General features: G+C 40.1%; 1 long non-coding RNA gene across 2 annotated transcripts in view; it reads right to left on the bottom strand.

Moving 5' to 3' along the window:
• Window positions 1-12,545: 12,545 nt before the first annotated feature.
• LOC149918175 (uncharacterized) overlaps window positions 12,546-23,686 on the bottom strand; it is a 66,090-nt gene continuing 54,949 nt past the window's right edge. For both annotated transcript variants that reach the window (XR_016466420.1, XR_016466419.1), the window contains exon 4: window positions 12,546-12,643. This is a non-coding gene — a long non-coding RNA (uncharacterized LOC149918175). The remainder of the gene's footprint in view (window positions 12,644-23,686) is intronic.

Below are 23,686 nucleotides of genomic sequence, written 5' to 3'. Positions count from 1 at the left end.
GTATGTGCACAAGTAACCATGCAAACTGCTGCATGTTCTCAGAGCAGCAGACAGCCCTTCTTGCTGGTTTATGTTAATGTCTGAAACACTGCAGAGAATTTTGAGCATACACACTGCTCTCAGTATTCGTCACACTAATGAAGAGTAATGGCATGCACTGCCAAAAGTTGCTAGGAACACACAGGTATAAACAAGCCCAAATTATTTTCCTTTCCAAGTGAGGCAAAAGCATGTGGACAAAGAAGCTTGTATAATTAGGCATCAGAATGAGGAAATGGAAAAAAAAAAAAAAACCACAAAATAAAGTAATCGAGTGTCTGTCCAATGAAATTCCAAATCCAAACTCAAAACCATTTGAACTGCCATATCTTTTTGCTCCAGAGTAATATAACACAACTTTTCTATAATGTAGTGGACCCAGTCTAGGCCTCTTTTATTTCCCATTTGACTAAGATGATTTCATTCAGTGTTCAAGAAATCTAATATCATATTGGGCAGAGACATTATACTAATAAGGAATTTTCAAGCCATGTCTTCCTTATGGGAAAAATTGTGTCTACCGCTGTCTCCATTACATAACCTAAAGAAATTTATATTTTGTCAGTCATAATAAAAGCAAGTTTGTTCAGCATTCAAGCATGTTAACTCGCAAAGATGATATTCTGTTCTTAGAATAAGCTGAAGAAGCTTGGAGGTAGGCACAAATGCAAGTTAAGCCTTAGTAAACTGATTTTAAAAGGAGTTTCAAGGTTTCAGAATTTGCAGACTTGACTTGGAAAATCGCTGAGCATTTCAGCATCACAAGACTCTCAGGAATGATTGCAGATGTTTGAAACATAACTGTGATATTTCTGGCAGTAAAACTGAAAAGAAAAATGGCATGGAGCACTGTTCTTGCAATAGTTTCAGTTCCCCTTTGCTAGAGAAGAGCTATAGAGCAGACTTGGCTAAAGCTTGGTGATGCTACTCTGAGTTAGCTGAAGGTCACGGTTGCTATTTCAGTCATTTCAGATTCAAAGGAAAGCAATTGGCTAGCATTCAGTACAAGTATTCAAATTCTTAGAAATCTATCAAGAAGAGGAATAAAACTAGCAATATATTGTTTTTTTTTCTCACTGGATTAATTGCATTAGCTGGTAAAGTTAACAAAAGGTTTTACATGGTTTTCTTTTTTTAAGAATTAAAAAAAAAAAAAAAAGAAAAAACTATTAAAAATTGACCTTTTCCTTTAAAATCAAAGAAAAGTCTTGATATCTTCGTGGTGCCCCAAAAGCAAAGATGGTAAGTCTCACCAGACCTCCTGAACTGAGGGACATACATGTCACTAGCAGAACAAGCTGTGGAGAGAGCTTCCTCCACAGAAATTCAAGTAAATGGCATCAGCATTTGAGAAGCCCTGACAGCTAAACAGCTGGAAGCAGGATGTATGGAGAAATCCTCAGAGCCCAGGAAAAACACAGCTGCTCCAGTACCATGCAGGCTGGATGCAATCACTTTGCTCAACCGTATTTCTCCCTTCCCAGCTCCTGCAAATGGTGGAGTGGGATGGAGAATGAGGGGCAAAAAAGGGGCTTTAAGGGAGGAAGGACATTAGCAAGGGAACAAGAAGATCTGCTGCTTGGACCCAGGGTCTTTCAAACATGTAGGAAATAGGTGTGCAACTTGGGTGGATATGGGAGGGCAAAGGAAGCACACCAGAGTTGGCTCATGGCAGGATCCTTGCAGCACAGCGGGCTGTTTGCTGCTTTTGTTGCCAGAGGGTGCACAGGGTCAGCTTGGAGATAACCCCTCAGCCCCTCTGGGTGCAAGTCTGCTTGAGAAGCAGATGCCTTGGCTCCTGAAGACAGATTAGGCACTGGATTGCTTTCTCTCAATTAACCAATTTGTTGCCTTTCATGTTCAGTCATTGAGTTACAGCGTATTATGTCTTTAGTGGATACAAACTAATTAAGGGTGAATGAGCTATCTAAAATTCCTTTAAGTTTGGATTCCTCATTTGAGTACTGGGATAGCTTTGGTATTTTGCATGCAGGGCCTCTTCCAAGAGTACTGAACCTTTCTCAGCCAAGAAATGTCATGCAAAGCATCTGCATACTGTATATCATTCATCTCTAATGAAGAGTCCCAGGCCTGTGTTCTTTGTTCAAAGGAGCAACACATTCATAACTATCAACAGAGAAAGAAAGCCCACAAAATGTTCTCAACAGGAAAATAAACAGGCAACACTCTTGCTTTTATCAGTGATTCCAACACCAGGCACTCCAGTCAGATGTTGCTTTTAATACTGCAATTCAAATCTTTGTATCTGATGTAAACATGTAGTTTTGAACAAGCTGCCAAGTATTCCCACAAGCTCTGGTCTTGCTCACTGCTGACAATGAGGGACACCTACTGAGGCAAGGAGAAGGATTTCCAGTTCTTAATCATGTAGAAGAAGGCGTCTTATCAAATATGAGAGTCCACAAGAGAATATAAGTCAATGTCTATGTTGGGAGACATGGTAGGGAATGTCTCATGTCCCTGACTAGCACAACAACCTGGTGAAAACTATGCAAAAGTGCATGAGAGAACAATACCTGTATGCCTGATGGACGCAATACCACTTCCCTTATAAATGTGCTCACCACTGCACAACTCTCAACTCTGAAGTGGCTCCGCTGGGAAAACTTTCCTCCTCGTCCTTGAACCTGTTTGACTGTTGTATTACTTTGTCCCTCAGGAAGATTTTGGTAACATCCCAATGAAGAATGTTTTAGCAGCTGGTCCATAGAAGATATAAATCCCATGATACAAAAATACTACAGAATATAGCTAGCTAACTACCTTGTCTGCTCAATGAGTCCTGCAGCACTTTTGTTTACAGTTACTTCTACAGTCTTTTTCAGAGGAAGAAGACACCAAACTGTATCTTGTCAAGTGCTAAGTACAGTGTAACTATGATGTGCAAGGTAATCGAGTGTGGTTTTATCAATAAAATTATTACGTACTTGTTTGTTGGACACCATTACTATGAATGGTTTAATCTCATTGGCTAACGTATGTAGCCCATTTCGTGAACACTACATTTATTATGGTGGCTTTGAATACATACAGTCTAAGCAGGCCAAGAGTGTGTCTGGATTTAGAAGCTGTAATAATTTTCATAGAAGAGCAGCTCTATGTGATTTCTATTTTCATTTTTTTTGGAGTAGCAACAATTTGGAAGGCATTTAACAGACGTACAAAGAACATTCTGCAGTTTCAGTCTTGGCTCAGGAAGTTGCCTTAGTATTTCTTACTTCAAAAATGAAGTGTAGTGACTGTTTTAAGAAACAGTTTCTCAAAATTTGGTAGATGGTTACACCCTGGACTGTGGCTGTTTCACACAGGGACACTTTGGTTCTAGAACTGCGAATTGGTCGGTGGGCATGACACATCCCCATGTCCACATATTTGGCTGCATCTTTCTAACATTCAGCACAAAACAACAATGAACAGCTTGCACTTAGGCAACAAAATTGCTTTTGCAGCAAAAAGATTTTCTAAGAAAAAGTCCCACGCTGCTGTGGCCAGCCTGTCTTCTCACGATTGTCAATGCCCCTTCAACCCCAAAGCAGATTGCACATGTCTGGTGCATGTCTGTCAAGAGATAGCTACGTTCTGGTGGAAACACACATGGGCCAGTGCTAAGAGCATGTGGATCCCATTAAGATTTCTTCTCCCAAATTACCTCCAAATTTGCTAATCCTAAAACTGAATCCTAAGATTCAGTCCTAATATACAAAAGTAAGCTCTTCAACTCCAGGATTAGAAGCCACTATTTTAAAAATGATTTGCATGTATGTTCTGCTTTCCAAAGTTTTCCAGGAATAATTACCCTGAAGTCCATGTCTTGGTTAATACTGGCCAAGGTTATGAGATTCTGGGAGGCTTTGGAATTATGCCTTATTTCTAAATTCTGGAATTATAGTTTATTTCTTTCAAGAACACAGTCATATTATCACAAAATGGGAATGCAAATGTTTAACACTTCCCTAGTTTTTGTAGTTTGTGAAGTTTACAGTCATCTTTTATGCTGTCTTTGCCACACAACACAGATGTTACCGCTTTCAACATTGTCTTTGTTACTAGAGCACAGCTGAAGAATAAATCTAGTCCCCTGGTTTACATAGTCTCTTTCATATGCTAGTGCTGCGCCATCAGCCAGACAAAACACTTAATAAAACAAACCATTTGTTTATTTCGCATATCCAAGGAAGATAAGTAAGATCCAATTCAAAGTTCATGTATGAGATGCCTCCAGTTTGTTCAGTTCTATACCAGACTCACAAGTTTCCTTTTTGTTATCTTTGGAAGATTTTTGACAAAAAAACTTTTAATCTGAATGTTCTGAGATCTTTCTTCAAAATATAAATATTTATCATAAATATTTCAAGTTTTATGACAACCACAAATTTCTCTAAGTTGTTGTCTTGTAACACCAGAATTTAGTGCATCTCAGCAGCTTGCTTTTACTACCTGTAACATGTAGGTGTCCATGTATATTGTATGTTTTCAGTCTGCTTGTATACACACACATGCACATACTCAAATTTGGGGCATTTCTGGAAAAATACAGGCTGAAGAGGTGACTGTTAACTTTTGATCTCATATTTGGGGCAGTGCTGGGTTTTCCTAAGGCCTGTCCTAATGGAGAAGGGACAGCGCTACAGAAATACGAATAAATGCATGTGTAGTGCAAATGGATCAGCAGCTGAATATATCCTCATGGGACAGCAATCTGTCCCCAGGACACAAGCATCCCGACAGTAAAGAATTTCTCTTCCCTATGGCCAAGAACAGTCAAGTTAAAAGAGGGGAAGATCAAAACATTCCAGACTTTTTGCCTTTAGGAGAATACGCCATGAACTCAAATTCCTTGAGGTCTCTTAGCAGACAATAAGACATATGAGAAACCAACTATTTCAAGAGATTTCCTGAACTGGGCTCCCCAGCAGGTTGTGCCAAGAGAAGGTGCTTACAACATGTCAGAATTTTGCCTCTTGCTTTTAACCAGTAAGCATGGGAACATGTGAATAGAAGCTAATATTTAGAAACATGATCTGAGGATCTCTGAAGTTTCAGAGTGATGTCTGTTTACACATTTGGAGAGAAGAGAAGAGAATCTACCTCCAATTTAAGACTGTGTGCCAATATGATCTAGATATGAAACTGAAGAAGAACATACAAAGAAAGGGTTTTCCTTCCCATCCCCAGAGGAATGACAGACTGGAAATAGAGCAGTTCACAGCTTATTATTTTCCTGACACAAAAACTCGCAAATGTGACAATAACGTTGTAGAGATAATCAGTTCAATTTATGTTTCAAGTGTGAAGTGTCCAAATCCTGCACAACAGGGAGCCCTGTCATCATTTCTTCTGTGTGCAATGAATGCAGAGAATAATTAACAAAATGAATGGAAAGGCCTTGGACTCAATTTTATTCCACCTCTACCCAAGGGTAATAACACCCCAATTCATTAAGCATCAGATGCACATTAGTGAAACACAGTAGCAACTTAATTCAGTTGGGAAGGGCATATCCCTAGGGACAGCTGAAACAAGCAAGCCCATCATTTCTCCATAGGCAGTTAACATTAATTAAGCTTCTCAGAACATAAATTTGTACTCACCTTGAAAGAAAACATGAGAGAACAACTTCTTAAACTGACTTCCAGTTGTAATTTGAGGTGGTTTCCTTGTCTTGATCAAGAGCAGTAGAAACATTGATGGAACACAATTCAAGCTCTGGAAGAACGTATCCAGGGAACCTTTCAACAGCGAGAAAAGAATTTGTAATATCTTTAGGGAATATTATTATAAAATTTCACAGTTTTATTTGTTCCTCTAGATCGTTCTGTTCTTTCTCTTGTCACTTCTGATCTTGTCACTTCTGATCAAGTGCTCTTTCATGTGTACATTTTCTCATTTATTAAAGGCCAAGTATACTCTGTTTACCTAATTCCATGGGAAAACACAGAGTGACAGCTTGCTATGGGCCTTGGGATTAAGAAATATAGTCTGAAGTTTCATTTCCTTGCAAACCCTCCTATGAAAGCAAAAAGTGGGAAGAGTGAGCCAATTTTCCTCATCTTTTTATTTTCCCTACAGATTTCTTTAATGTCTCCAGCTTGGACAAAATCTAGATGGAAAACACGTATGTGATCTGGTTCTTGTTTTCTTGGTAAAATATCTTGGAGCTAGCCATGCACAGCAGTTGGGGGGAGAAATTAATTTAATTGATATCTTGCTCAGTTGGAATATGCCCTTGTCTCCTGAAGTCTCAGTTGGCAGTTTCAGTACTGTAAAAAATTGGCTATGGCAGAAATTGCTTATTAATTTTCCCAGGGTTTCATGTTGCACCTCTGACTTAAAAATTCTCTGGGATACTATGTAGGGTTGAGGAAAGGAAACTAGGATGCAATGCTCCCAGGGTCATTCCTTGACTTCAGTGCTGACTCACTGCTCAGCTCTCCATGAGACAAATCTCCTTCTCAGCCTTGGCCATAGCAAGCAGAACTAAGGACAAAGAGTAACTGTCATCCCCAAAATAGCCCAGGCACCATACAGCCACTCCAAGGAAAGAAAGCATCTTTTGAACAGTGCTCTTCACTTCCCAGTTCTTTCTATACAAAAGACGTTTGTGACTCAGTAGTAGACATAATAGATGCATGCTACTGCTGGTGCTTGTTTTCAGGGAAAGCTGTCTCTGTCTTCTGTGTCAGCTGAGAAAGTAGGAAGCTGGGGAGCCTGCCACCTCTTGCTGCATCAGAAACTGAAAGAACTGGGCAGACAGCAGATCCCAGCACCAGAATGTGTGGTACATATTTCCCTTAAAGGTATAACCAGCTGGCACCCTCAGCTCTGTCTGTTCCTTATATTATCACCCCCTGTATAGCTGTCAGGGCTACATTTGCTATGCCTCTCACTCAAAAAAAAACCATCTTGGACTCCATTTTGAGACTCAGATTTCTAACATGGTATTGATACGCCACAGCTAACCCAAAGGAAGACAGAAAGGCTCAGTTAGGGAAGATGCCCTTCCTTCATCGCACTTCCTGCATTACTCTGCCATGAGAGACCCTCCCACCACCAGTCTGCTGACACAGGGCACATGGGCATGCTCAACAAACTGACCAGATTTGGCGCTTATTGAGTGGTTAAATGTTAGGGAATTAAAATTATCATAGAATTACAGAATCTTTAGAGTTAGAAGGAACCATTAAAGGTCATCTAGTCCAAAACCCTTGCAATGAACAGAGACATCCTGCTGTCCTGTATCTGTGGCAAGTTGTAAGGGGTGTTTCTTGGCTGCCACTAATGGGAACAGTTGTTTCTTATATCTATTAATAAATCTTCTTATTCTGATTCCCTACTACATTGCTGTCCTTTGGTCTCCTTAAACCCTCTCCAACCTGTCATGCAGCCCATGGATGTGGCAAGTGTTGCAAACTCTGGATGTTTCAACAAGCATGGTTTTCAACAAGTTTGTGCCTCCACACTCCTTAGACAAAGACTTCACAAGGGGTTAAAGCCTTTGAAAATGCCAGCCGTGCATACTGCCTCAGCACAGAAAGCATTCAGGAGCTTTTGAATTCCTTCCTGTTTCAACAATCCATACAGGAAAACCTTGAATTCAGCGTGATAGCTGTGTCAATGACAGCAAGGACTGTTTGTAAACACATGACAGGGAAAGATTATTTAAGGGGCAATAACTCTGTGGATTTCCCTTTTGTAGCTGCAGGTCTGCTTAAGCCACCGCAGGCAGCTAATGGGTAAAATAAATTAAACCCAGGAACTGTTCTGGCCCTTATGGTCCAGGCAGGGGGCTGACAAACCCTTTTCTCTTTCTCAGACAGCACTCTGTCTGCAAGGCTGTGAAGCCAGCCTCTCTCTTTTCTCCCTGCAGGCTGAGGTTGGCTTGCTTTCCTCACCTCCTCCCTGCTGCCCAGTCCCAGCTGCAGATCCTGGGGCTGGAAATGCCAAAAAGGACAAAGCAGGCTTCCCTTCGCAGCATGAAGAGGAAAAGGCCTCTCAGACAACAAAAAAAAACAGGCGGCCAAATTGACTGGAGAACGGCAGGATATCAGACAGCAGAAGGAAAAGGGCAGTTGTAGAGGGCTTCAGCACTGGCCTCTCGGTGCCCTGCCGTCAGCTCAGGGCGAGAGAGAAGGGGCCTTGTCACAAGGAGAGCCATAGAACTTCGAGGTCCTATTATTAGTAAGCACTCTTCAGCCTTCCAAAGCATCCTGCAGCCCAAAGCGTCACAAAACCTCTACCCCAGCTGTTAGATTACATGGATAATTATAGTCTGCAGATGCTAATGTGAGGAACGGTTGTCACTTTCAATGCATCATGCTAAGGGATGAAAGGTTTTTTTTGGCTTCAACGTGGCAAATTGTTAGTCTTTCCTTCCTCATTGATTTTTACCCTTTGGGGTAGCAAGCAAACTCCAATCATCACTTTGGACTGAATTAAGTTTTAAAGAGGGATGGCGTTCAGAGGTTATGTGAGGATAAACAGACATTTTGCATGCGGCTGTCGTGTGAGCAGACAGTTGAGAAAGAAAGCACCTGCATCAACTCTAATGTGGCCTCTCAGGGACACCTCTTAGCTTTGCTATCTTTTGTAGGGTCAAGCATGGCCAGGCTACAGCAGCTCAGAAATTCCCCTGGGAAAATCTTGGCACAGCCCCATCTGCTTCTCTCAGGGCCGTAGTTCCTTCTTAGTCCAGTCTCTACCTTGTTTCTTGACTGTGTTTGAGAAAAGCTGAAAATATCCCAAAAGCTCACCTATACACGTGGTTTTAAATGACACTTTTTCTGCATCTTATGGGCATATGCAATCTCTTTTTTGCACTTGTGTTGGAACCAGAAGAACAGTTGGTGCCCTGTGATTATAGGCTTTAACTCAGCCTGGCCAAAAATAATTTGAAAAGTATGGATTAGAGGGCTAGCAACCCTACAGAATGTTAAACTGCTGAAAGTACTTACAAATGTGTCTCCAAATCAAAGAGCATCAAACCAGATTTACGAGGCAATCAGGCATATTTTAAGAACATGCTCCTTTGCATAATTTTTAAAATGAATGCTATTAATTTTACATTCACATATTAATTTTTACAAGGTTTCATTTGAACCATGGGTCTATAATTTTGACTCAGGCTTCTGGTAATTTGATGTTCATTCTATTAGTTTATAACATCACCAGAAAACCTTGATGGAACTCTCTCTATATAATTCCTTCTGGCTTGCTATTCATTCTCTCTCTTCAGTATACAGGAGAACTCTGTAAAAGTCACAGAGATAATTGCAGTATTGAATTTGTATTATGTGATTAAAAGTGCATGTATATGAAATCTGTCAGGAAAAAAAGCAATAAAGCTACATTCTAAATAAAACTTTTACATACATAAGCAAGTGGGTATGTTTCTCCTGATGCTGACATTTCAAACAGTCAGAGTTCAAGGCTGAACAAAATCAGTAATAGATTGTCTAGTAATGCATTCACCATTTTTCTTGACTTTCTTTTACCTTGCAGTGAGACTGCATAGTTACTGGCAGAACTGTATAGAACAAAAAGCATAATGAAAGCTTAGAGTAGGTGACAAAAACATTAATTATAAAATGGCAGAGTGAAAAGATGCATGCAGAGAAGACTTACCACTTTCATTTTTTTAAATTTTCCTGTCCTCTGAAAGAGAACATTAAGGATTCAAATTGTCTGTATTCTCTGCACACAGTGCGTTACACATTTGCATTAGATCAGTACAATTTTTTTTTGCACCGTGAGGTGCTTTACTAGCTAAGGATGGTGTAAAAAGCATTTCGTGTAGTACACTTTCTAATTTTATTCCTCAATTTAATTGTCACGACATCAAAGATGATTTCTCAATCAGCATTTTCCAGACCATACACAAGATAATGAGAATAGCTTTAATAACTTTGCCCTAACTTCTGCTTCTGCACCATGCTTTTGGCTAATGCTCGTGCATGTTTGATGACTGGAGCATTCACAAAATCACATCTCTGGTTTCTGACTGCCTATGTCATTCTAAGATGTCTTTTATCATTAAGGATAATGAAGGAAGCAGGATGCAAACAAGAGTGCCACAGAGTCTGCATCTCTACAATGAAAGGAGGAGGATAATTGCTACTGGATGAAAGCAGTTTCCCCAGTGCCCATATGCCTTCCTTCTGTATCGGTGTAGTTGTTGAAGACATGTTGAAAGTGCATGGCATGCATGTTTTGTCAGAATACAGCTGAGTTTGGTTTTCAGCATCCTTATTAGCATTTTCACCTATCAGGAAGCACAATCTGATAAGAAGCCAATACATATCCTAGTCTCCCTTAGCACAGAGGCATGGTGGGAGATATCACTTCCCTTGTGTGATGGGAAATGCTCTCCAGTATCACCATTTGAAGATTACCAACTCAACAGCAGCAGTGCAACTCTGGGCTGCTGGCTGTCACCTAGATCTTGAGTGTTGAACATGACATCTCCAACTGCTAAGTTGCTACTAACATTTGTTTTCTGGTGGAACCAACAGAGGATCGACACATATATATAACATCAGACCATTCTATGTTCCTATATTTCTCATAAAGTAAATACTTTCTATTTTATTTTTTTTCAGTTAGAATTGAAGAGGTAGTAGGCAAGGTAATAGCAAAAAAAAACCAAACAAACAAATAAAAAAAACAATAGGGGATCTGGTAGGTGAAAAACCCCACAAGTGTATCTAGGGCTTCATTTTTGTACCTCTAAAGCAGCATTTTGGGTAAATGCTATCACTTAAGAGAGCCTTTGCTGTGCAGAGCTTAGCAGAAGTTAACCCAAACAGCACTACTTGCCAGCAGGCATTCAATAAAACTGAGGCTTTCCACGTACACAAAAAGAGCATGGCATATGCCCTTCTGAACTTATATGTGAAGATTATGGGATATACAGTCCCTGTCCACTAAAAAAAGCCACAAGTATTTCTTCTCTCAGGAATTTACTACCTTGCATAATATATCTTTTGAAGACTGATACTAAACTTCCCATTATTTTTTATGCAAGAAGCCTCTTTCACGGATCCACAGACTCAATTCCCCTGACAAATCTCTTCTCACTCTCTTATATCATATATTCAGTTACCCATCATTTAAAAACCGATTCAATGACATTCTGCCCTTCCTGGCTACACAGAAAAAGATGACATTAGCTGTTGTGAGAAATACACAGGGAAACATTTATGTTGAAATTATATGGTCTTAATATGTGTGTTTTATTTTTTTTTAATGAGGAAAGGCAGGAGGACACAGGAAGATGAGGTGAAGGAAGACACATGAGATAGAAAACTATACAACTACTTCATTCAGTCTGAAAATCATGGACCCTAACTTAATATTGGTTTTCTTTCTTTCTTTAAGTAATAGAAATACTGATTATCTTGGGAAAGAACACACATTAGCCACCATCCTTTAGATAAAATTAACATATTCATTAACAACTGTTGTATCTTGACTTTTTTGGTCATAAATATGTACGACACTAATGTCTACACTGGAGATGAACTTACCTTTAACCTTGTAGCAGGCAACTGGCAGGATCTGTGGCATAGCTTTGCTGAATTTCAAGCATTTGCAAATAGCTCTTTTTTTTTCTGACTACCTTCTAAAAGGTAAAGTAGCATAGGTGCATACATGCAAACATTTCACACCTTCCTATCACACCACTGATGGCACTTTTTCAAATGCATTTAGAAGAAAAAAGACTTTTTTCTCACAAGGCCATTTGCTGAAGAAATCTTTGCTGGATGTTTGACACAGAAAGACTTCTGATACACAATGAATACCTGTAATAAGAAACATATCAAGGACAACTCACAGGTGGTTGTTTCAGCTCAGTGGAAGGCCATGGGATTGAGGCAATTTATTCTGCCAAGAGATGGTCTTCAGTACCAAATGCAAGCAAAAAAATGTCTCCTGCTTGTGATGGTTCACCCAGTTGGTGGGAGCATGCTAGTGATTGCAGGCAGTCTGAGCCCAGGAAATAATCTCGCATTTTCTACTCCAAGGTTCAAGTCTCACCTACATCAAATTCTGAGGGTCTGTGATACACAGATATAAAAGTCAAATACATTCATAAAGGCATAGCATTGCTTAAAATAAGCTGCATGCATTCATATATACATGTAGTCAGGTGGCTTCCTGTCATTTACTGTTTTCAAAGAGATTTGTCCTGATGCATGTCCTACATACATGGTAGGCTGGCTCCATTTGCAGTTGAACTTTTATTCTGTTTTTCAAAGGTCACAGCAACTCACAAAGGTATCATTCAATCCTTGCAAATGCTGCTTCCCCATTAAACATCCTCCTTCCTTCCTCATTTTCTGCTGAAACATGGCAAATAAAGGGACACACCAGTGAAGTAAACCAAACCACACAGGACAGAGACAATGTTATTTGTTTATCTCTATGAGTCCCTTCATTTAACTGTGCTTGAGTAAACACACCTTCCAATGTTGCAGATGAGTATTTCCCAAAAGCTGCCTTGTAGGATGCTCGCTGGCAAAGCGTGGCAGTACAGGGCAGGCTACCCACGTAGGTGTGACCAGCAGAAATGTGCATTCTGTTCTATCTGAAATTCCCAGGAGGAAAACCACAGTGTTAGGGAAGAACTGCAAGAAATTTAGCAACAGATAATATAAACAGCATGGAAAAAAGGCATGCTGTATCAGAGGGCACAGGCACATTTGCTAGCAGGGATATTACAGAACATTTGGAAGCAAAATTGTTGTACATTTAAACTTGATCCAAAGACTTGTGCACGTCCTCAGTTTTATTCTCTACAGGTCATGCCACTGGAATCAGTGAGACTGCAGAACATGCAGTCAAATGCTTTACAATTATTTATTTTTGTAAGAACGTGGGGGGTAACATGTCCTTGCCTTCACCTCCCAGATAGATCAGTAACATAAATAGGCAGTTAGTTATTATTTTCAGTGATTAATCTGCCAGCAGAAAACTATTACTTTCCCCGCTTAGCTTTTCTTTGTCTCTGTAGGTATCTGACTTGTCACTTTGCCTGAAACAGGAAAAAACTCAGTTTGCCAGAAGCCAGTGTACAGTCTCACTCCCTTTAATTTGTGCATTTGTTTTTGGTGTCAACTCACTTAGATGTTTAAAGATTCAGCCTTATAGTATATTTTCCTGCAGCTGCATTCATATCCCTATCCATAAACTTGACTCAAGTGAATTTCTCAGAAGGAGGACATTTGAAATGTCACGGAGCATTATTCAAATTGCTGAACTGCAAGCATTAACAGGAAACAATTACATAAACTCTCAAACTGTAGCCAACCCTGCCTGCAGCAATTTATTTGAACTCCTCTCTTTCTGTATCCATTGCTTTTCTAATTGTCTTTAAATGGTAGTTTTAAAAAAATGACCAAATGTCTTCACAACATCCTTATATTATACTGTAGGCACAACCAAGACTGACAACTCACAGTTCTATGTTTCCTTTCCCAGTTACAAATATCACTTTCTTATTATTTTTCTACAGTAACTTTCAATGCCATTTGATTTTTATTGATAAAGATTGATGTCATTTCCTCTTATAAGTAGCCATTGTTCAGACTGGAGATGAGAAATACCCACACAGCCAAACACAGTGAGTCAAGCATGCTGCAAAGGTATATCTTGCTTCACAACAAAATCCTTCTAAAGAGCCTGGCTCCTTAAAGAAAGAAAGGTGGTTACCACGCACATATGTATCTGAACATACACAGATTCCTCAGTATGTATGTGGATTTGCACACTCCCATGTGCACACACAAACAAATCTAATTTGTACTTAAAATGCATTTAGTTTTCATCTGGAGATTTTGTTCTTTGTGACATTTATTATATAAAAACCCCTCCCTTAGGATATAATGTCTGCACTAATATTTTTGTTATCTACAAGATAAAGGAAGGACCTTTTTTATAAGAACAAATGTATTTTCAGACTACCTATCCTTTCAGAGGATGAAAGGAGCAATGCAAAATAATCTGCAGCTGAATGATCTATTCTTAGTTTAATCAAAACTAGAAGGCACTGAAGTTTGAAGACTATCAAAATGGTAGTGGAATATTTTGGTGTTACATGGGGAGGGGAATAAAGTGAAGAGGAAGAATGATACAGGGAAGTAGAAGGAGACACTAACTGAAGACAGCATGGAGCCTCACTCCTAAACCTTAAAATCCCCAGGGACTTTATTGACTTTGAGATCTAGACTTGCACAAAGTGCAAGATGAAAAAAAATATAGCTACATTCTTTCTTGCCCTGATCCCAAGAAAAGCATGTTTCTCAATACTTTGAGAAAACTAAAAGCAGGGGGTGATCCAGCTGGAACCAATGGGAGCATTTGCAAGGATTTCAGCAGATTATGGATCGTCACATATATATAAACATCTAGCACATGTAATTTTGTAAATTGCTCCTCCAGTTTAAATGGCACAAAGCTTCAGTTCCATGTAATGATTGTTGGGGTTTTTTTTGGTACAAATTGAGTGACAAGAGAACACTTTTTCATTGTTAGCAGAAAGCTGTCTTGTTTTGATTTTCTTGTTTCACTCATCTATCCCTGCTGTAAAAGACAGAAAAACATGTGTACTTTCGCATGTATAATGAACAACAAACCTCTTATTAAACCAATGAATTCCTAATTTCTTTCTTGTGTTAGGTAGTGTCATTGCCAATCACATTAATTATTTCAAGCCTGTCTTTCTCTTTTTTGTTGTGATGACATTTAGCAACAATCCTCAGCAGTTATTTCAAAGTTATGCATTAGCATCAGAAAGCAAACAGTTTGAATTCAGACAAACCAGTAGGTTCACTGATAGGTTCACAGTTAACCTAGTGTAAAAGTCAAATTGGAGAAAAACTTCCCACTCAGACTGTGATAAATGTATAGCAGATAAGCTTTTGATAATTCAGAAGGATGCACAGTGACAAAAAAATGTAATGGAAAATCCAGAGTGGGAGCTTAAGTATCTCTCTTGGTGAAGGAAAGCACAGGAAAAGGAGAGGCTGGATTGCTGAAAGGGCAGAGGGAGGGATAGTATTTTTTCTGTCAACATCATTGAAAGAAAAGAAAATGTCATTGAGATTGATAGGAGAAAGATGAAAAAGAGAAAAATGTCTGGTTATGTTAAACACTGAACAGTGAACTGTGCAGTAAAACTCATCTACACAGCAGAGAGACTATAATGGGTATGAAAGGCTGGACTGTTCGTTTGGATGAGATGACAAATTGCTAACAACATGAGACTTGTTCAATAGTGTTTTAACAACATGTAAGAGTTCACTGCAAGCAGCAAGAGGAACAGAACAGAAATTACCTTACCAAAAAATAATCTGCCACAGTATCTGTGGCTGCTGAGCAGGGAGAATGTAATAGAAGAGGAAAAGATCAGGATGCCCTTACTGTTTTTAACACAGTGGCATAAATGCCCAGATACACAAGGATGTGGTTTAGGCATAAGATTGACCGATTTCAGTACTTGTTTTTATCACAAAGCAAAACTCTGGACAAAAGGTACTGAGGTTGCCCAGACTGAGAAAGCTACAGTGACCAGCACCAAACAGGGCTGTGAACCCAACCCGTGCTTGCCTCTGGTCCAGTTTCAACATGAAGTTAAGGAGCTTGCTTTCTTTTCATCAAGGTAGAGATCATTCCTTTATGCTTTCAGTGGCAGGAATTCTTCAGTAAGTGACTACAAAAACAAACATTAAAGTTGAAGGTGCAAAAACTGTTCCCGTCTTTTTAATACATCCCCTGTCTTTTCTGCCTTGTTCTGTCTCTGAACACACATCAGAGACTTGTAGTAGCATTCCAGCTTTCATTCAGTATGAAGAGTTGGTCTTTTCCTAGTGTTTTGGATGCACAAGTTGCTGAAGAGGAGGGAGAAAAGACTTGGAGACAGTCTTTCCAACAGTTTCTTGGGGGCCATGGCATTCTCACAGCTTTCATACTTTCCAAGAGGCACACAGCAGGGACTCACAGCTGTTCATGCGCTGTCCTCCTGTCAAATACTTTCGCTGGTGCAATAAATACAGGCTCAGTAATGCATTGGCTTTCGTCAACAGGGCTAGGACTAACAAAAAAGAGGCAAAACCTCTCCTGACTTACACCTCAGAGAGCCCTGCCAAAGCTGGTAAGATTATACAAAGTGTAAGTCAGGGTAACACCTGACTCTGGAGTACTTTTTCATCTTCCTTAATCAAAAATTGGAGGATATAAGGCTTTAAGTAATATTTTCCCCTGTCATACCCATAGAGTATAGAGCAACCTAAACTAAGACCATAGATGACTACCTATCTACCATGGTCAAGTGCAGAACTCAGAACTTTAAGGCTTTGTGACATTCCCTGGAGGCCACCCTATTGATGGGAACAAAATTTAAGTAATTCAAATTCAGAGGGAATTTCTCCAATGCTTTTTCACCATGTATTTTTATTTTATTTTTTACTACTGGCATAATTCATTCTGAAACACCATTTCCATTACTGCATGCACACTGTGACAACCTTTTTTTGGAAGACTCCCTCCGTGCTGCAGAATAACATGGTACTAATGGGATTACTCACAGGGTAGAGCTAAGCATTTATATAAATCTTTGCAAGACTGGGGTGTTAATTACAAGCTCACATACCCAAACCCAAATAATGAAACATAATAGCATACACATTTACCCAAAGTTTATTGGATTCCTCTTGGTCAGATTGCTGGTGACATGGGAAGGGCTCTGCAGGAGACTGCGTTCCATTCACTGCCACTGCTGTGTATAGCTCAGGGAATATTTTTTAACACAAACACGGTACTGAGAAGTATTAAGTGTGTACATCTTAAAGGGAGTCACAATGCATATAGAATGTAGTTGTCTCTAAATAAAAATTCCTCATTGAAAAATGGAGCAAGCTGTGACTCTTGCAAGGTTTTTACACTTAAGAATAGTTTCAGTCTGTGGTTAGCTCATTTCTTCCACATCCTCTCTCTTTTCAGTATCGAACCAAGTAATATCTTTGAAAATCTAAGGAGATCTGTGAATTTGATTGGAAATGCCAGCACTTACAACTTGCATACCAGCATTAGACAAAAACAATGAAGCATTTGCATTGCTTAATGCAACATGGTAATCAAATAATTACAATCAGACATGACACATGCCAGCAAGTGCAAAATACGTTCACAGAATTACAGAATCACATAATGGCCAGGGTTGGAAGGGACCTCAAGGATCATGAATCTCCAACCCCCCTGCCATATGCAGGGCCACCAACCTCCTCATTTAATACTAGACCCCAGGGTCCCATCCAATCTGGCCTTGAACACCTCCAGGGATGGGGCATCCAGAACCTCTCTGGGCAGCCTGTTCCACCTCATCACTCTCTCTGTAAAGAATTTCCCCCTGACATCCAACCTAAATCTCCCTTCCCTCAACTTAAAACCATTTCCCCTTGTCCTGCAGTTATCAACCCTTTCAAAGAGTTGATTCCCCTCCTGCTTGTAGGTATTGAAAGGCTGCAATGAGGTCACCCTGCAGCCTTCTTTTCGCCAGGCTGAACAAGCCCAGCACACTCAGCCTGTCCTCTTAGGGGAGGTGCTCCAGTCCCCTGATCATCTTCGTGGCCCTCCTCTGGACCCTCTCCAACAGCTCCCTGTCTTTCTTGTAGTGTATGTTATGAGAGAAGGAAAAACTGTAGGGACAGATTATGTAAATAATCCATACAGGAGACATGTAAATGACTAAAAACATGTTACTTGTGGACTCTTCACAGATTTCTCAGGGAATTGTTAACTATGTGTAAAATATGGATGATTACTTCCAGGTCCTTCTCTGTGTTGAATCACTCTTCCCACTGTCTCATTAATTAACACGCTTCTCATGCTTTATTCTTTGTCTCCTTCAAATTGTTTCCAGCTAAGAATAAATGAAAACTACATTGTAAAATAAATTTTATGCCACTTGCAATCAATAAGAAGTGAAGAAGAGGAAGTCAGTGTAATATCTTCACATGCACAAAGAATAAATTTTAATGATTATATATCCTCCATTGAGCATTGTCATTATTTTTATTTAGATGTCTCCTCTGAAGGGAGGATTGAGGAATTTGAATAGGACTTTACGAGAACTACAGGAAACCTTGGAAAAGCAAAATGCTTTTTCTCTGTCCAGAAGCGTAATGAACAATCAATAAATTGAGCACTGGGACCACAGGCCTGGTGGACGGAGGGAGAGCAAGGTCACCAGGAGACTGGTCCCTGCTTGTCTGAAGGGGCTCAGAACATTCAGCAGAGCATGAGCTCTCATGAGAGATGAAGTTCCTAAATGGCTATGGCTGCATGGAGAAAGCAGCTGAGTAGTAAATTCTCCCACTCAAACCCTGCAGTGAGGAAAAAAATCAACACACTCACAAGACTCTGGCTGTGTGTGATTTTTAAAAGGTGACATGCAAATGTCAAGAGAAATGACATTTCAGAGTGGTAAGATGCAATGCAGTTTGTTCTTACTGACTAGCCATTCATGGTCACATAGCTCAGTGCTTGCCAGCAGCTAATCAATGAGGTCTGAAATACCATGTGTTCATAAGGGATAATCTCAAGGTTAAAAGAAAAGAAAAAGCATAGAAAACATCCAAAATCCACGTTCTATCAACCTCCAAGAGGCATCCCATGCAAAGAGAATGCACAATTGATTGTGAGCCCTTTCTGGAGGACATAAGAAAGAAGTACTAGGCACTTTTTACTAGGCACTTCATATTAGGCTTTATATTAAAACTCCAAACACTTTCGAAAAACACTTTTGAAAGTTGCTCTGTGACACACTATGGAGGCAGATGAAAGGGAAGCTGAATCCTTCAGTGACGATTTCACTCTGGTATGGCTTTAGTTGCACTGTAGTTTTTCAGTTTTTGTGAAGGATCACCCAAACAACCACTGTCCCATGATTTTATAGATCTATCTGATAGGGGCCCACTTATTCCTCTTGTTCTTATTGTGTTCTGGTAACTCAGAGTATCTGGGAGCAGACTGAAGTCTTTCTGACTGGGCTGCAAATGGCTCAGAGCAATTTCAAGCTGAAAATATCCAGACATTTATCCAGACATTCTCAGGACTGTATCAGCCAAATGGCTATTTACCAATGCAGAATTGAATGCCTGATACTGAACAGATTATGTTTGAGAGAATCAAAAGGATATAGAGCATATTCTTCCATAAAATTGGAATGTAATTATGACTTGTGGGGCATAGTAGAAATAAATTACAGCATTTGTCAAGTGTTTTGAAAAATACTGTTTTGTATCCAATCCAATGGGCATGCAATAGTTCAGTAGACACAACAGTGCAAATCTGTATTGTTGTAGCAGATTCAACAGTATGAATTGCCCTGCTGGAACAAAGAGTTGGTCCATCGTAGTCATCAGAACACTTGCATAGTGTATATGTGCTTTCTGTGTAATGAATATTTTACAGCTGTACACCTCAAAAATACTTAGCAAAGGTTGACAAAATGAATCAAATCAAATCAAATAACCAGGTGATTTGAATGCTTTTTCTCTCTCTCAAGATATTTTTATTTTACTTCATTTTTTTTTAGTGTTGAGGAAGGTGTGACTTATGCATAGCTTTATGCCACATCTACTTGAGGTACGAATGTTTGGTTGATTACTGGGGTTTTTAAAATGCAACTGTGGTGGTCTTAAGATGGAGAAGGCACAGGGAATCTCAGCATCCACTGTAAGATACTGTTTTTTTGTGGACTGAACTCATGTGCCTCTTGCAAGACTGCTATGGGTGAGCAGGAGAACAGGTAGCTGGGTTTGGCAAGAACCCTTGCTGTAGGTATTGAATCTGAAATTCCTGGGAAATGCGGGAACTTTTCTTCTCAGTGTTCTTTTGCTGTGTTGGAGGTTTGCCATTGTTTAAAGCACTAAGAAGGAAGTGAAGTGATACCATCTATCAGTCCTTATAACCTTCACTTTCTCCTACCTTCTGTTAACATCAAGAGATAAAGATGAGCAGGAACAGCTCTGAAGCCACTGAAGACATCTCTCTCATGTGTACTCCACTGGCCAAGACATAACTGAGTCAAAAAAATAAGTCACATCAAAGTGATTTTAAGTGGAATAGAGAAATTCATAACTTGTGAAGAATTAAATTTACTTCAAAATTAGCAAAAGCAATATTTTTCACCAAAGAAAGGGAAGAAAACTGTTCAGCTGGCCTCAGTGATGGGCATTCCCTCTCCCTCAGATGGGTCCATACTCACTGCTCCGCACCTTGTTTCCCTCCTCCTGGACAATAACAAGCCTCAAGGACGCAGGTGTGCAGTGATATTAAAAATAGACACCACATTTCAAAACAGCCTCTAAAAGAGTTTTATCACTGGAACGAGCCTCTGCCTGTATTAGCCCATCCATTAAATACTCTGTTTTTCAGAAATGAAATCAGGTTTTCAGAAATACAGCTGCCCCCAAGCTAGCACAGCCCCTGTTCTAAGAGGAAGGGATGCCTCCTTCTTCCTTCCTTCCGTCCTTCCTTCCCAAAATAAAAGCACCACAGCCAACTTGAAAGACACAAAAGTGTAAACACAGCTTTTGTTAACATATATAAAGGAAAACAAATAAATCAAGGCTAATAAAAGATGAAGAAATTCAGCTACCTGAAATAATGCTTTGATGACACTCCTTTGTGGCTCAGACAAGAGTTGGAAATTGGTGTATTTAACATTTCACTGAAAAACAACACAACCAGACCAGAGATTTATGTTTAACCACGAGGGAACATTTACAAAGATGCAGTCTGGAAATGAGTCTTGTGTCAAACTGCAGAAGGGACTGAGTGGGAGGATTGCACAGAGCAACCAGAAAGCGATGGTCAAAGGGGAAATGAGCAGATTTAGGTATACAGAGCAGGAAATGGCAGGGAGGAAGAATGGGCTGCTTTTCTCTCTCTCTTCTCTCTCCCAGTAACATTACTTAGAAATATTAATATCTAAGAAAAAGAGCAAAGGAAGAAGATAAATAGATAGTCACATAACTGAGGTATGTCAGATAGCTGCACTTGCAGCTGGTGGAGATTATGTGTAACATAGAACTTGTTGCCAACCCCTCTGATGAAACCAGTGCTCCCTTTAAGTTATTCTTGCAAATAAATGAGGTGGTGACCAGTTATCATTAATCTTCTGAAAATCACAAAAGAAGGGCAAAAGTTTTCTATCAGCCTTCTTATGCACATACAGTTGAGGTTAAGATCAAAAGCTCAGTAGTCATAGCAGGAACGCCTTATTTTGACCTAATCTCTCTGGAACAGCAGACAGATAATGGGAAAACCCAGAACAGCATTTAAGTACTTATGTCATTGTGCCTGGCATAGGCAGCAAACCCAGGACTTGGTAAAGATTTCCCCCTGTTCCTCAGAGGACATGGCCCCTTCTCCAGATTCACCTCCTCTCTCCATTCCCAACACAAGAGCCAGAGTGAGTGAGCAACAGAAGTTTCAAGCACTGCTCTTCCTGAAGGCACAGGGGCCACAGGCAAATCCCCCATATCTCTCTCGGCTTTGGTATTAACTTTGCTATAACCTCCTCACGCCTACATATTACTGACACAAACTTTCCAGTCCTTCTGCTGCTGTGAGCAAAATGTGTGAACAGAGGAACACCTGCCACCACCACCATAGCAATTTTTGCAAGCCATCTAGCACAACGTGATAAAAAACCCTCCTCTATAACACAAGGATGCTGTGTGTAACCTCTGAAATGGGAGACAGGATCCAAAGGGCCAAGCAGAGCTCTGGAAATTATTGGAAAACTGAAGTGCCCAACACTCAGAATCTCTTGGCCAACTCCTCTTGCCTTTCCCACTTCTTTTGGAACTGGCCTTCCCCTATAAGTTAGATGAGGATATTATATTTAATGCAGAAAATACCCATATCAGTATGGAGACATGAGAGCTTCAAGTTGCTCTCATTCACACAGATACAGTCTTTTGATTCATACAGATACAGAGTCTTGCGGAAGATTCATGGGTTCTGTCTGAAAGAGGTGAGGGACAGCAGGCAGGTTTTCTGCTCTTGTTTGGCTGTTGTGGTGCATGGGAAACAGGAATTTGTGCATTCTTTATAAGCAAGCTGTTGTGAAGAAACACCAAACTCATCAGCCAATTCCTCCCACCCCTGCTGGGACAGTTTACCAGACTTTGAAGTTTCACTAACCAAGGAGTATTAGTATGCCGTGACAGCTGGCAACACATTCCAGTGGGTAAGTGATGGACTGGCTCCGTGAAGAGTAAAATAAATTATGAAGTGGGTGAAATTTCAGCCTTCTGAATAACAGTCAAATGATTTCATTGGAATGGCTCTGTCTGGCAATGCATTCAAACATATACAGCTGGGCAGAGCACACAAACACTCCTATATGAAACAGTCTCATGCATGGGAAGAGAGGGAATTGTTCTTGCATAAACGAGCCCAAATCAGCAGACAGAGAGAGGAGCTTTTCAAAATATGCTTGCAGGAGAGTGAGCCAGGTATGATTACATGTAAATGTAAATGTCAGAGTCAGCACTCAGCACCTTATGGATGTTGCTCTAAAATATCATCTTCAGGATTGTTCATGTTCTGCTTGGCCTAAGGGATGTAATCTATTGGCTAAACTTTTATCTTAGTGAGCGTGTTTACATGGATATTTCTTGCACCTGAAGAGATGAACAGTTAATGTAAATCAGAGCTTGTATCTGCAAGATTTCTGGTAAGCAAAATGAAGTAAAGTATCTACATCTCACTTAGAATGAAATAGGATTGATAGCACCAGCTTTCAACCTTTCATATTCATGCTTCTCAAAATGTCCAGCATATGGCTCTCAGTATGGAGTGAATGGTATGGTGTTAACTGCTTTGATTTGTACCCAAGCCTATGAGTGCTGGTGGTAGAGATGAAGAGGAGAAGGAGAGGGAGAGGGAGAGAGAGAGGGAGAGGGAGCGGGAGAGGGAAGTGGGAGAGGGAGAGGGAGAAGGAGAAGGAGAAGAAGAAAGAGAGGGAGAGGGAGAGGGAGAGGGAGAGGGAGAGGGAGAGGGAGAGGGAGAGGGAGAGGGAGAGGGAGAGGGAGATGGTTTTCCTGTTTGTATCCACAAAGTTGTATGTTATGAATGTATCGTCAGCAAATGGTGAGCAGCTTGTTCTGCTAATGTTTTGTTATTGTATAGGATCTCATTTTCTCCTTTTGTCAAAGGTAGTCAACATAATTTGTTTAGAACGGGGAAGCACTGTGGAGTTTAGTTGTTCAGAATTCATAAATCTTTTTCAACATCTGGATGGGGTTCACTGGATGGGGTTGTGCAAAACACAATTATGAACAGATTTAATTGGAGGTATATTCAATTTCTTCTCTTATCTCCTCCTGTTTGAATAGCTGAGCAGGAACAGCTAAAATACATAAAGGTCCAAATGTTGAATGAATGTGCCCTCACCAATACAGAAACCACACGTGTGAGGAAATTCTGCAGTTTTTACATTTGGACACCAAAGTCTTCAGCTATCTAAATCTAAATGCAAAATCATCTCTGTGTTTGTGTTTACTGCCCAAACTGCACCTGTGCATGCAAACCTTTGCACAGGTTGACTGCTGCGGAA

This window comes from Phasianus colchicus, chromosome 4, assembly GCF_987193195.1.
Source record: "Phasianus colchicus chromosome 4, bPhaCol1.hap1.1, whole genome shotgun sequence".
Classification (NCBI taxonomy): domain Eukaryota; kingdom Metazoa; phylum Chordata; class Aves; order Galliformes; family Phasianidae; genus Phasianus; species Phasianus colchicus.
This window is presented reverse-complemented; position numbering and strand designations above follow the sequence as displayed.